We start from the raw sequence: 14,962 nt of genomic DNA on the forward strand, positions 1-14,962 counted from the left end.
TTATTCTATAGCAACAAAAGTTTTTGCTAGGCACTTGATTGCCCAGCTATGACCTTATTTCTCAGGTTCCTCTGTAGCTAGATGTGGCCATGTATTCAGGTCAGTGGGATAGGAGTGAAAACATGTACAATGCCTAGGTTGTACCATTAAATGGAAGTTTACTTCTGTTCCTTCTAGTCTAATCTTCATTTCTGAAATGATTTTTAATTTTATTTACATTTCTTTCTTGAGTGCTGTCAATTCCTGTCCAAGTTTTTCTATTTAAACTTATGTTGCTATTTCTTATACAACCACATTATTCTTGAGCTCATTAGGATATAGTAGATTACATTTTTAATCTATTGTAGATTATATTTTTAGTCTGTTTTATGGTCACTTCTTTTGACTCATGCTTATTATCTGTAGGGATGTTATTTTGCTCTTTATTTCCTTCTCATAAAAACATGGCATGAAATTTGGCCTTGATAATTTTCTTTTCTTAAGATATATTTTATTGATTATGCTACTATAGTTGTCCCCATTTTTCCCCTTTTCACCCAGTACCATCTATTCCCTCTGGCAATCTGCCATCCCCCTTAGTTCAAGTCCATGGGTCATGCATATAAGTTCTTTGGCTTCTCCATTTCCTATACTGTTCTTAACACTCCCCCCCATCTATTCCATACTTACCAATTTGTCCTTCTTAATCCTTGAACCTTTTCCCCCCATTCTACCTCTTCCTCCTCCCAACTGATAACTCTTCAAGTGATCTCCATATCTATGATTCTGTTTCTGTTCTGCTTGTTTGCTTAGTTTGTTTTTTAGATCCAATTGTTGACAGTTGTAAGTTTATGCCATTTTAATGTTCCTAGTTTTGATCTTCTTCTGTTTCTTAAATAAGTCCCTTTAATATTTCATGTAATAATGGCTTGGTGATGATGAACTCCTTTAGCTTGTCTTTGTCTGGGAAGCACTTTATCTGCCTTTCCATTCTAAATAATAGCTTTGCTGGATAGAGTGATCTAGGTTGTAGGTCCTTGCCTTTCATCACTTGAATACTTCTTGTCAGTCCCTTCTCGCCTACAGAGTTTCTTTTGAGAAATCAGCTGACAGTCTTATGGGAACTCCTTTGTAGGTAACTCTCTGCTTTTGTCTTGCTGCTTTTAAGATTCTCTCTTTATCTTTAACCTTTGTCATTTTAAGTATGATGTGTCTTGGAGTGGTTCTCTTTGGGTCCATCTCATTTGGGACTCTCTGTGCTTCCTGGACCTGTATGTGTATTTCCTTCACCAAATTAAGGAAGTTTTCTTTCATTATTTTTTCAAATAAGTTTTCCATTTCTTGCTCTTTCTCTTCCCCTCCTGGCACCCCTATGATTTTGAATGTTAGTATGTTTGAAGTTGTCCCAGAGGCTCCTTAGCCTATCCACATTTTTTTGGATTCTATTTTCTTCTTGCTGTTCTCATTGAATGTTTTTTTCCCTTCCTTATGCTCCAAATCATTGATTTGATTCTCAGCTTCATCTACTCCACTGTTGATTCCCTATACATTTTTCTTGATTTCACTTAGTGTAATCTTCATTTCTGCCTGGGTCTTTTTTATGCTGTTGAAGTATGCAATGGGTTCCTTGAGCATCTTGATAGCTGTTGTTTTGAACTCTGCCTCTGATGGATTGCTTATCTCCATTTTGTTTAGTTCCTTTTCTGGAATTTTGTCCTGTTCTTTCAATTGGGCCATATTTCTTTGTCTTCTCATTTTGGCAGTCTCTCTGTGTTTGCTCCTATGTATTAGGTAGAGCAGCTTTGTCTTAGTATCACAGCCTATCATAGAAAAGTGCATCTGTAAGTTGGAAAGGGTGGAGCTTTCTGTAATTACCGGGGCAGGGCAACCCACGTGAACAAGGTTGATGGAGTCTCAGATGTGGTGTCAGCACGCTGTGGCTCTGTGTGAGGGAGGGCTCAGAAAGGGGACAATGCTAGTCTGGCCTCTGGAGTTTTGTCTGGGAGGAAGCTGTCCCCTGGCACTCACCCTGATGCCAGACACTTCAGTTTCTCCTTTTATGCTGCTGGTGCCCTTCAGCTGCTGCCTTGGTCTTGGAGCCCAGAAGGAGAGAGTCTGCATAAGTCCTAAGTCCATTTCAATCTCTTTAAGATGAGATTCCTGAGAATCTCTTAGTTTTTTTCACTGCCCCAACCCCTACTGGTTTTTACAGCCAGAAGCTGTGGGGACTTATCTTCCAGGCCTGGAACCCTGGTCTGAATGCTCTAGTGAGGGGCTGGGATCCCTTTTTCTCAGGTATCCCTCCCAAGTTTTATCTACCACAAGTGGGTGTGGAACCACCAGTTCCACATCTCTGCATATCTCTGTGTCTCCACCCCTCCTACCCATCTAGATGAATATGACTTATTTAATTCTTTGGTTTTCGGACTTTCATACAGCTTGATTTTCTGATCATTCTGGGTATTTTTGCTACAGTTGTGTAAGGATGCAATCCGTGTTTACCTACACCTCCATCTTGACTGGAAGTTCTGATAATTTTCTATTGCATATTTCCATGTGAGTTAGTTTTCTTGAACTCTTAGAAGGAAGCTGGTCATCACTTTCAGTACAAGGTGAATAGAAGCAGTGACACTGGATTTCCTTTCCTTATTCTAGAATTTAAGGATAAACATTTAATGTTGCTCCATTAAATATGATTTTTAAAGAGTTTTGGTGGATGCCTTTTATAGGTTTGGAAAGTTCCAGCCTATTTCTAGATACCTAAGAAGTTTTGTTTACAATAAGTTTGATTTTTTAAAAATTATTTTAAAATTAACACAATCTTGTATACTTTGAAATTAATAATGAGGCCCTGGCTGGTGTGGCTCAGTGAATTGAGCACTGGACTATGAACCAAGAGGTCACCAGTTCAATTTCCAGTCAGGGCACATGCCTGGGTTGCACGCCAGGCCCTCCATTGGGAGTGTGTGAGAGGCAACCCATTGATGTATAACTTGCACAGCAATGTTTCTCTCCATTTCTTCCTCCTTTCCCCTCTCTCTAAAAATAAATAAATAAAATCCTAAAATTAAAAATGAAGTGGACACTTAATATATTTAATGTTGAACCATTTCTGATTCTAGACATAAATCCAACTAGCATATGACTTATTGTTGCTTTAAATAAATTGCTTGATACAGTTTCTACAATTTTGCTTTGATTTTTTATATCTGTTTGTAAGTGATATTGCTCTGAGATATTTGTTTCTCCTTTTGTTCTTGTTTGATTTGAGTATCAAGGTATTTCTAATCTCATTAAGTGAATTGGTCGTGTTCTCTTCCTATTTTCTGCAACAATTTGCATGAGATTGGAATGATCTGTTCTTGAAGGCTTTGAAGAAACTATCCACAAAACTATTTTTAAAACATAGACTTTTAAACTTTTGATTAAATTCCTCAAATGGTTACAAAATTATTTAGCTTTTCTATTTCTTCTTGAGTCAGTTTTGGATAGATATATTTTTCAGGAAGTTACCCATTTCATCTATGTTTTTAGGTTTAGTAGCATGAATTTGTTTATACTTTATCATTGTGTGTAAGTTAAATTTCTGTTTTTTTCTATCATTATGCATCTTTTTTCATTTTTATATTGCTAAGTTATGTCTTCTTTCTTATATATAGTATATGTACTTAATTTATACATTTTATTTAATTTCTTATATTTCTTTGGGTTTATTCTATTATTCTTTTCTTTATGTCTAATGTTGGCTGATTAGACATGAAAGCCAATCCTTTCTGGCCTTTCTTCTTTTCTGTTATTATCATTTATGGCCACCTGTCACTCTTATATCATGTTTCCTGGAAGTAAAGGCTAAAATGGGGATTCTTGTGTATATGATTTATTGAGAGAGGGCTCTCAGAATAAGGTAGAGGAATGGGTTCAGCAAGGATGTGTTCTCAGCTGGAGGCTACTTGGGCCTGATCCGTGGGAGCTCTGAAGCATCACTGGCTGTAGAATCGTTCCCACCTTGAGGCAAGTGGGCTGGACTTTGGCACCCCTACTTGAGTCATATATTGGCTATAGACTGCCATGGAGTGGGGGCGGTCTATACCGATGGGTTGGGGCATAATATTCCAGGTCTGATGGCTCCTGTGAACTGAAGGCAGGTCTCTGGAAAAGGGCAGCCATGAGCTGCTAGCAGGCGGCACTCATAGAAGCTGGGGATGCACACACTGACCTGTTAAAAAACTGTGGTTAAAGAAAGGGAAATGGTTGGGGCACCAAAACCAGCTACTACACTCATTAATATATTGTATTTTTATTACTTCATATTTGTAGTATTTCATGATTTTATATACATTTATTATCTGTAACTAATTTAGAAATATGTTTAAGTAATGTATAAATGTGAGTTTTTTAGTTACCTTTTTGTTAACTAATCAAAAAGGTATTTATAAGTTAACTGCTTTATATTAAGAGAAAATTAATGATACCCATTCTTTGCCATGAGTTGTGAATGGCAAAGAACACGTCCTCCAGCTGAGAACACATCCTTGCTGAACCCACTCCTCTGCCTTATCCAGCTTCTCTCAGCTCCCTTATTCTATGGTCAAATTTTCCCCTCTCAGGGAAGAGCTCAAACATAGTCCCCCACTACCACAAATTATGCAGTTGAGTTTTCCACATTTGGGGAAATCACAGGGGTCAACATAACTGGATTGCAATGGATCAGCCTCGCTCTGGGAAAACTACCTTCATGATCATGATATCTCCCTTACCAGGTAAGTATCCTATAGTCAATTTTTGTAAATATTATGTAAGTATTTGAGAAGAATAATTTTTTCCCCTTGCTGAGTGCAAGGTTCTATATATGCCTTCTATTTATTATTGTTTTTTTTCCAGTTAGAAAAGGATAATTTTTAAGTTAAATTTTATTTTGCCTCATTTCATGGTAAGCATAATTTCAGGCATCTCTCTTTGCATTTTTTCATTTTCATGAAATTTACTATATTTCTACATACATGTGTATGTGTGTGTGTTGGGTCATGATATACTATTTATTTCTTACTGTGAGCTGGTGTATTAGTTATTTATTGCTGCATAACAATTACTTCAAAATTTACTTAACATGACAAACATTTGTTATTTCGCCATTTCTGAGGGTCATCAAGAGAAGCTTAGCTAGATTGTTCCAGTTCAGGGTCTCTCACCAGGCTGCAGTCAAGATGCCAGCCAGGGCTGCTGTAGTCATCTGAAAGCTGTACTGGGACTGGGGGGTCTGTTTCCGAGATGTCTCACTCACACGGCTAGAAAGTTGGTGCTGGCTATCAGTTGACGTCCTCAGTTCTTTACTGTGTCGACCTCTCTATAGGGTCACTTGAGTGTCCTTGCAATATGGTTGCTGGCTTTCCCCAAAGGAAGCAACCCAAGAGAACAAGGCAGGAATGGCAATGTCTTTTATGACCTAGCTTCAGAAATCACATGCCATCACTTCTGCCATATTTGGCTGGTGATACAGACCAACATTAATATAATGTTGGAAAAGACTCTACGGGGTGTGACTACCAGAAGACAAGGCTTATTACGGGACCTCTTGAGGTTGCCATAGTTGGGGTAAAAATGTTTGAGAACCTGACTTGTCTAATCACCCACTTTATGCATAAACCTCAAATTATTGCCAAATTCTGAAGACTGACCATTCACATGTAGGTTTTACTATTGTAATTACAAGATACTTACAAAGTTAATGTGGCCTGTAGTCAATGAGTAGTTGTTGAGGCCACTCACTATAAGCACATCATAATGAACATGACTTTTAGCCAGTCTTTCACACCTCGGTCATTTTAGCAGTCTCACTGGTCTCTCTGTTTTCATCCTTGCCCTCCTCAGGGTATTCGCCACACAGCAGCCAGAAGAACCCAGCCCATCCATTTTTTTTTACTTTGTATGATGGACATTTTTAAACATCGAATGAACCTTCATATATCCATTACCAGCTTTAACAGTTACTAACCTCTTGTTCTTGTTTCTGGACACCTTTTTCTCTCTGTCTCTGTCTTTGTGTATGTGTGTGTCTCTCTGTCTCTGTCTCCCCTCCCACCCCAATTTTGTTGTTATTGCTGTTGTGATTTGGCTGGTCTATATATATCTTTTAGACCAAACTTACTAATACTGTTGTTCAAATCATCTATACTCCTTAAAAATGTTTAGTCTACTTTGTTTCTCCATTATTGAAAGATGCTTGTTGAAAATTTATGCGAAGGTCATGGATCTGTCAATTTCTTCTCATAATGCTATCAAATTTTGTTTTTACTATATTTCATCAATTTTAAGATGCACATTTTTTCACATTTTATTTTTTATATTTATTTTTTCACATTTTCACATTTTTTATTGGAATACGTTTCATAAGTGAAGGTACCTTATGATTGCTTTAGCCAGATGAAGGTCACGATGAAGTTGTCATTGCTGGAGCCTGGATGAACTTGGTTATAGTTATAATACTGTCATCATTTCATTTGAGTGATGTGGGGACATCATGTGTGGAATTTAATGACCACTTTAAATTATCTGACACTATTACATTAATTCAGCATTGAAATGAAGGTTGTGTGTATTCTATGTATTGAAAAAGAACAGCAAAGCAAAGAAGCTAGGTAGTGTTGAAGGAATTACTGTAATTCTTTTTTTAATTTGTTTTACAGCACAAATAGCAGAGATTTTAGGAAATAAAATTTAAAAACCCCATAAAGAGTTGAAGCTGTGTTATGGCTAAAAAGCTAGCCTGCCACTCACCAAGTGATATAACTAAAAGCTGAAGAAATCTCCAAGCCCCTTAAATTGGATGAAAGGTATTTTAAAACATTGAGAAGCTGGTGTAACTGATGTGTCACATGGGAACCATTGCTGAAGCTTTGAAAATTGGTTTCCCAGAAACTTTCCACTGACTTGGAATAGGAACAGTTTCATTTCTAGTGTTGTAATTATATTGGGGAAAAAATAAAACCATACGTTTAGGCAAACAGAGAATGATGACAAAATCATTAGGTATTCTTTCAATGCCTAAAAATTGTACTGTCAATTCTAAAAACACTAAATAAGTTAATATAGTAAACATGTTACCAAAGGAAGCAAATCCCTGTTATGTTATGTGTAGCTGCTCTTTATACAGTTTAATTTCTAAAACAGAATACTTACGGGGGTGAAAGAGGGAGCCATGGATATCTGTGTAAGGATAGCAGGGATTGTTCCAAGTAAACCCAGGTCACCCTAATTTTCAATTACAAAGCAATTTCTGAGAATGACATTTTCCTCAAAGAAGTTACTGTGGCTGTATAATACAATGTACGGATGCCAGCTGGGTCAGTGGAGGATTCGCTGAAGAACACATAGAATAGTTGTGCAAGAACCATGGGCAACCAATCCACCTAGGACAATTGTCTTGATGTCTTTTGTGGGCATTCATTTGAACAATGAGACAATAAGCTCAAGAGACAAAAAGAAGGAAAACACAGATTAGAGGGCTAGAGGCAGAGAGAACACAGCAAGAAGTTCTATTATATATTTAATCAAAGTTCCAGAAACTGAAGAACAAGAGAAAAGATAGGCACAGAGGCAATATTTCAAGAAAGAATAGCTGAAAAGTTTCTGAAACTATTGAAAGATGCCAGTTTATGGATTATGGAAGCTCAATTCCAAACAATCTACCTAAAAAGAAATCTGTACCTAAATACATTATAGTGAAACTACAGAGGACCAAAGACATGGAGAACAATCTTAAGAGCAGCTGGAGGAAAAAAAAAAGAAAGATTACATTTAGCTAGATGACAACGGCAGTGAGAAGAAAGCGGAATGATATTTTCATTTTGTTGGAAAAAAACTCATAGGCTTCTATACCCAACTAAAACATCTTTCCATTGAAAACAATATTTTCATGTATTTTTCCATTGCATTTATTTCCTAGCCCTAGACAACACTCCTTTGTTATGGCTCTGCCATTTGCCCAGTTCTTAGGAGCTTCTAAAGTGGAAAATAAAACCAGTGTTACCAAATGCTTTAGGGGGTTGAGAAAAAAGTAATTTCAATGCCAGGGTATTGGCTGTCATCAGAAAGACTATGTCTATTTTGAAATACGTGATAAAAACCACAGACAAAAATATGGCTGAAAGGCAACACATAATGAAATCATTTCAAGGCTCCTCTGTTTAAACAGGTGGGGTATAATAAGAAGTTTTAATTCAATGATAAAACAAAGAAACCAGTAAAAATGGACAAAGGATTTGAACAGACACTTCCCAACAGCAATCAATGCTCAACTATATATAACAGTAGGGTGTATACAGCCCATGGGGGTGGGAAGGTGGGTCACACCTGGAGTGACCAGCTCAGGAGAATAGGAAGGCTGTGCCACTGAACCCAACAGGATACCTACTATATTAGGCTACTCTGCGAAGCCTGGGAGATATAGCAGCTCTACCTAATACACAGAAATAAACACAGGGAGGCTGCCAAGATGAGGAAGCAAAGAAACATGTCCTGAATGAAAGAACCAAAAAAAACTTCAGAAAAAGAACTAAACAAAAGTGTAACTCTCAAATGTTGGTGGAAGATAAAATTGATTTAATAAATTAGGCAATACCCAACAAAATATGTAGTCATTTTTTCACAAGCTGTTAAACTGCCACATCTTTACAGATATAGTCACATAAACTAAAAACAACTTAAATATGAATCAGTAAGGAGATTGGTTAAATACTTACAGTATACTGTGTAATGAACTATTATGCAACTGTTAAAATAATGTGATAGCTCTGTGTGTGCTGATATGGGGACATCTGAAAATATATTATTAATAAAAATTCAAGTTTTAATGGGAAAAAGCAAATGAAGGGGAGACAAGCAATCTACTAGATGCAGAGTTCAGAATGCTTGTTAAAAGGATGTTCAATAAACTTAGGGGAAGAGTAGATGAACTTAGAATTTCAACAGCATAAGAAAGGACATAGAAACCATAAAAAAAGACTGTCAGAAATGAAGGATACACTAACTGAAATGGAGAATAATTTACAGGACATCAACAGAAGAGTAGGTGAAGCTGAGATTCAAATTAGTGATTTGGAATATAATCAAGCAAAAAACACGCAGACAGAACAGCAAAAAGAAGAAAAGAATCCAAAAGAACTAGGAGGGTGCTAGGAGCCTCTGGGACAACTTCAGGGGTACCAACATTCACATCATGGGGGTGAGAAGAGAGAGAGCAGGAGATTGAAAACCTATTCGAAAAAATAATGACAGAAAACTTCCTTAACCCAGTAAAGGAAATAGCAATGTAAGCCCAGGAAGCACAGAGAGTCCCAAACAAGTTGAACACAAAGAGGCCTGCACCAAGACATTTCATAATTAAAATGCCTAAAGTTAAAGAGAAAATCTTAAAATCAGTAAGAGAAAAGCAGTTCGTTACCTGCAAGGGAGCTCTCCCAAGGCTGTCAGATGATTTCTTAATAGAAACTTTGCAGGCCAGAAGGTATTGGCAAGACATATTAAAAGTGGCGAAAAGCAAGGACCTACATCCAAGATTACACTACCCAGAAAAGCTGTCATTTAGAATGGAAGGGCAGATAAAGTGCTCCTCAGACAAGAAAGAGCTACAGGAGTTCATGACCACCAAACCAGTATTATATAGAATGTCAGAGTCTTTTTTAAGAAGAAGAAGAAATATAAAAAATATGAACAATAAAATGGCAATAAATAATATATCTATCAACACTGAATCTAAAAAACAAAATAAATAAACAAGCAGAACAGAAACAGACTCATAGACATAAAGAACACTTTGACAGTTGCCTGATGGGAGAATGGTGTTGGAGAGTTGGGTGAAAAAGTTTCATGGATTAAGAAATACAAGTTGGTTATTACAGAATAATCCTGGGGTGTAAAGTACAGCATAGGGGATGTAGTCAGTTACATTCTGATAACTAAGCATGGTGTCAGGTGGGTATGAGATTTATCAGGATAATAATTTAGTAAGTTACATAATGTCTAATCACTGCATTGTACACCTGAAACTAATATAATATTGTATGTCAACTGTAATTGAAAAATAAGAAATTTAAATTTAAGATTAAAAATATGATAAAAATGAAAATGCTATAAAAATAAATGGAAACTGAAATAAAAAAAATATTGACTGGCTGGTGTGGCTCAGTGGACTGAGTGCCGGCCTGCAAACCAAAAGGTCGGTGGTTCAATTCCAAGTCAGGGCACATGCCTGGGTTGGAGGCCAGGTCACTGGTCGGGGGTGTGTGAGGTAACCACACATTGATGTTTCTCTCCCTCTCTTTCTCCCTCCCTTTCCCTCTGTCTAAAAATGCTAAATAAATAAAATCTTTAAAAAATATTGACATAATATTGGCTCATCAATTATAACAAGTGTACTACAATAATACAAGAAGTTAAAAATTGGGAAAATTGAAAGGGAGGGTGAGAGAGTACGTAAGAACTCTGTACATTTTTATCAAATTTTTCTGTAAACATGAAACTGTATTAAAAAGATTATTAATGTAAACAGTTATGCAGAGGAGTTGAACTTTAGATGAGAAGTTTGGTAATACTCAACCAATTTTGTTTTGCTTGAAATTTCCTTATGTATGCACACAAGTGTTAAGTCATAACTCATTGAGTCTAAGACACACTTGAAAAAATTCTCTGAGTAGGATGCATCTTAAAATAGATGGAATTTTAGATTTGATGACATATAGTATGACAATATATATGTCTAAATAAGTCTAAAGGAGTTCTTTCAATAAGCATTAAATAAGATCTAAGATTAGAAAGTATTGTGCCACAGTTTAATTGGTCAAGTTTTTATTTTTAAATGGAGCTTAAAATAATAGTGCATTTTACAACTGATGTGTCTCTCTGATTAGATGATATGTAATATAGGTGTATACTATAAAATTGGCTAGGTGATAAATATTTAATTGAGATAATGTTGTCTCTGGTGACAGGGATTAAAAGGGGATGGCAACTTGAATTAATGATTTATTTCTTGTATTTAAAATGATAAAGCCACTGACATAAAATATTAACCTTGATTAAATCTGAGAAGTAGGAACACGGTGTTATCTTTTTTTTGGCTACTTTATTTTCCACATTTACATAAATTTTTAAACAACAAAGCAGAAATAACTGAAAAAATAAAATTGAAGAAAAAATACCTCGGAAACTTATTTGCTAGGGAGTATTCTTGGGCAACTGGAGGACAGTGGAACTTGAGGGAGGAAAAATTGGGGTAGGCAGACACAAAAGGACAAATACCACATGATTCTAGTTATATGAGGCACCTACAACAGTGAAGTTCATAAAGACAAAAAGCACAACAGTGGTTACCGGGGGCTGAGGGCTGGGGTGAGGGCACAGGGGTTTTTATTGAATGGGTACAGCATTTCAGTTGGGGGTGATGACAAAGTTCTGGAAATGCATAGTGGTAATTGATTGGTTGCCCACCACTGTGAATGTACTTAATGTCATTGTGAACTGTACATTAAACGTGGTTAAAATGATAAATATCTGTTAAGTATATTTTCACACACACACACACACACACACACACACACACACACAAGCTGGGCAGGGGAAATCAAAAGTCTTATTTTGGGCATGTTGAGTTTGAGGTGCTCAAAGGCAGTTGGATAAAAATCCAAACTCAGGGAGGTGGTCATGGGCCGTAGATGCAGCGTTAGCAGACACCATGTTGGAGCCAAGAGGCCAGAGAGAGTCTGGGGAAGGGGAGGTGGTGGGTTTCAAGACCAGGGACTTCCAGCACTCAGACAAGGCACATCCAGTGAGGTAGGGGGTGAACCAGGAGAGGTGGGGCAGAGGAAGCTCACAAGAGAAAGCCTTCTCGGCAGGAGGCAGTGGTGAGCAGTGTAGACTCTTTCTGAGAGACTGACTGAGGAGAGCACCGCTGGGTTTGGCAGCAAGAGAGCTGTTAGTGTTTTAGCAGCGTGCTAAGGAAGAAAGGCAGACTGGGGTGGGTGGGGAAGCGGTGATGGGAACTATCCACATACTTTGGAGAAGTTTTTGGGTGAATATTAGATGAGGAATGGGGTGGTAGTGGGAGGCAGATAAAGAGGTCTAGGACAGCCTTTTTCGTTTGACAAGAAATACCAAAAGTTTGTATGCTTGTGGGAATGGTCCACTGTTCCCATAAGAGAGGGAGCGAGGGCAGAAATAGGAGAGAAAGAAGAGCTGAAGGAGAGAGACACAAGTGGCGTGAGCACCTTGGACGGGAGCAGGACACCTCCTCCATCCAAGGAGGACAGGGAGAGAGAGTGGGCCCCAGGCCGGTGGGCCTGAAGATTTGGTGGTGAGAAGCTAACAGCATCTGTTTCCTCAGTGAGGAGTGTGAAAGACAGCTTTTGTTTCCTCACCAGCTGAGCTGGGCACCAGAGGGGGTGTCAGAGGTCTGGGGACAGAGAAGGAGCTGCAAACAAGTCACAACAAAGAGTGGGAAAGGCTACACCCACAGGAAATGCAGTGGGTGTGTTGAGCTCTGTGGCCCTGGATGTAAAAAGAGGCCAGTGACAAGGTTGAGTGACTTTACCTCGCAGCGGGCACAGGCAGGTGGGACTAAGTCAACTGTGATTCTAAAGTGTGGTTCAAGGACCAGTGGTATGAGATTCACCTGGGAACTTGTTCAAAATGCAAATGATCAGTTTACCACCCTAAACCTATTGAATCAGAAACTCTTGGGTGGGACCCATCCGTTTGTGTTTTTCACAAGCTCTCCAGGTGATTTGAAAAGTTTGTGAGGCTCTGAACTACAGTGACAGAACCAGAGACATCGGGAATGATATGGTCTGTAAGTTGCAGGTGCCAACAGGTACCATTCTGAGGGGCAGAAGTTCCTAGTGCTATGAGCTCTGGGAGTGTCCTCTCTCTTGACTAGCGACAGAATCTATAAGCAAACCCTGGAGACTGCCCAGAGTGGAATGCCACTTAAAGGAACTTTAAGCTTTCTAATGAAAGATTATTTTGCAAGGCAAACACCACCTTTCAAATATACTTCTCTCCCCTGAGTTTGAATTTGAATATTGAGTTTCCTGTGTCTTGATCATAGCTCCTGTCCACAGTGTTGTGAGAGGACCCTGCACTTTCCTTGCCTTCTGGGGCCATGTTTTCCAGGGTTGTCACAAAGACCCTTCCTGAGGCCTCTCCATCTTTCCACACGGCTCACTTCCAGTTTTCAAGTGCGTGGGGGAACAAGGTTGAACTGGTCATTCTGTTACGTGTGAGGACTGTTCTCCTGAATTGAAATAAAGAGGAGGATGAGTCAGCCTCTCCCAACCTCCAGGATCTCCCAGTGACTCAGACGGTCTGTTTAAGGGATAAGAGCTCCTCCCAGGAAGTTGGCAGCTCCAGCCTCCCCCTACCTGAGTCATCGGCCCTGGGTGCTCATCCCCATTCATTGCCACGAAAACTTGGGGAGGTAGGCCAAGAAAGATCAGCGATAAGTGGACCAGAAAAGAGGACGGAGCTGAAAGGCTAGCAGGCAGAAAGCTAAGTTTGTTCTTCATTTGCTGGTGGCCTTGGGTGAACCCACACAGGGCTCAGTGTCCTTTTTTGAAAATGGGAGAAATTGTGTATATTACAATGTGAGTAGACCCAATAGTGGCCTGGCAGGAGAGAAGATGAGTCCTCTGGGAATATATGTACCTTGAGACACACTGGAAGTTTTCTATGCCAAAGGAAGTTTCATCCTTGAGGATTTCTAGGGTAAGCTGTAGCCTGAGCAGGATCTGCAGGAGGGTGGGGAGAGAGCCAGGAGGAGCCGTAGGAGGAGAGCCAGGAGGCCAAATGTGGGGAGGCTGGCCTGAGGCAGGGGAGCTTGGCAAGGAGGGGCACCAGTGGGCCACCTTTGGGACGTAGAACAATGGTGGAAACACAGCAGCCCAAGGCTTTGGTTTCAGTATTGTCTGAGTTGCCAGCTCTGGCTTTCTTTTTTGTCTCCTTCATGGCCTCTCTCTGCGCATCTCTGTTTTTCTCTATTTGTCTCCTCCCCTCTCTCCTACATCACAGAAAGTAGTGAGGCACCCCCCAGCCTCCTCATGGGTCAAGCATTTACTTTCCTGTTTAGGTGGCGACTGGCATCTGCTTATGGAGGCAGCAGTTAACTCATCCTGTTTACTTATTGCTGACACAGCAGGTTGTGGTCAGTGACGCTGTCCACCACAGCCTCCCGAGGTGGGGTGGGGACCAGGATGCTGACACACAGGCACACACACTGAGCCATGACCAGGTCAGTCTGCCCCACAGAATCCACAGGTCCTGGGCTGCCCTGCTCTGTTGTCTAGGATGCTGGGGTGAGGTCACCTCTTCTGCTGCTGACGTTGATGGCCCAGCATACTTAGCAGTGACTCAGGGAAGATCCCCTGACTGAAGACGAGTGCACAGAGCATAGCTCCTCGGAGGATGGGGGGGTCTCAGAAGTGAGAAGTGCAGTATCTGGGGACAAAATTTTAGAAGGCATTCTGCTCAGAGTTCCCTTTTCTACATAAGGGAGTTAGGACCACAGAGTAAGCAAAGGGCTTGTGGAATCGGTTACCCTTCACCACATCCTCTTTCTGCTCCGCCTCTCAGTGCTGGGCTCCTCCCTCTTTAATTTATGTGTTCTGAGACACTTCTCAGTTGCTTTTACTTGGTTTTCCCAAATTTTGTGCAGTTGCTGCTGTTCAGAGCTGGGCTGGAGATTGACGAGATTTCCAGGGGTTGGTAGTATGAGTGGGCAAAGTGGTGTGAGCAAGGCCAGAATCTGTGGGGGAACAGATGGTGGTGTTGATGGATACTTCAGCAGAGGTGAAGAACCAAGGCTGAGAAAATGGTGCTCTTGACTAGGACCTGACTTCTAAACTCAGAGCTTAAGGGCCCAAGAGGGCAAAGACTGACAATCAAGAGACCAAGGGCCCCGACTGGTGTGACTCAGTTGGTAGGGTGTCACCCTGCA

The 14,962-nt window shown here is 39.8% G+C and overlaps 1 non-coding gene across 1 annotated transcript; it reads right to left on the reverse strand.

The window, feature by feature from the left end:
- Positions 1-4,583: 4,583 nt before the first annotated feature.
- On the reverse strand, positions 4,584-4,747 carry LOC123815417. The gene has a single exon (XR_006785083.1). It is a non-coding gene; the product is annotated as a U1 spliceosomal RNA (small nuclear RNA).
- Between the last annotated feature and the right edge of the window lie 10,215 nt (positions 4,748-14,962).

Source organism: Phyllostomus hastatus, unplaced genomic scaffold (assembly GCF_019186645.2).
Source record: "Phyllostomus hastatus isolate PE091 unplaced genomic scaffold, TTU_PhHast_1.1 phas_contig_17, whole genome shotgun sequence".
Taxonomy (NCBI): Eukaryota; Metazoa; Chordata; class Mammalia; order Chiroptera; family Phyllostomidae; genus Phyllostomus; species Phyllostomus hastatus.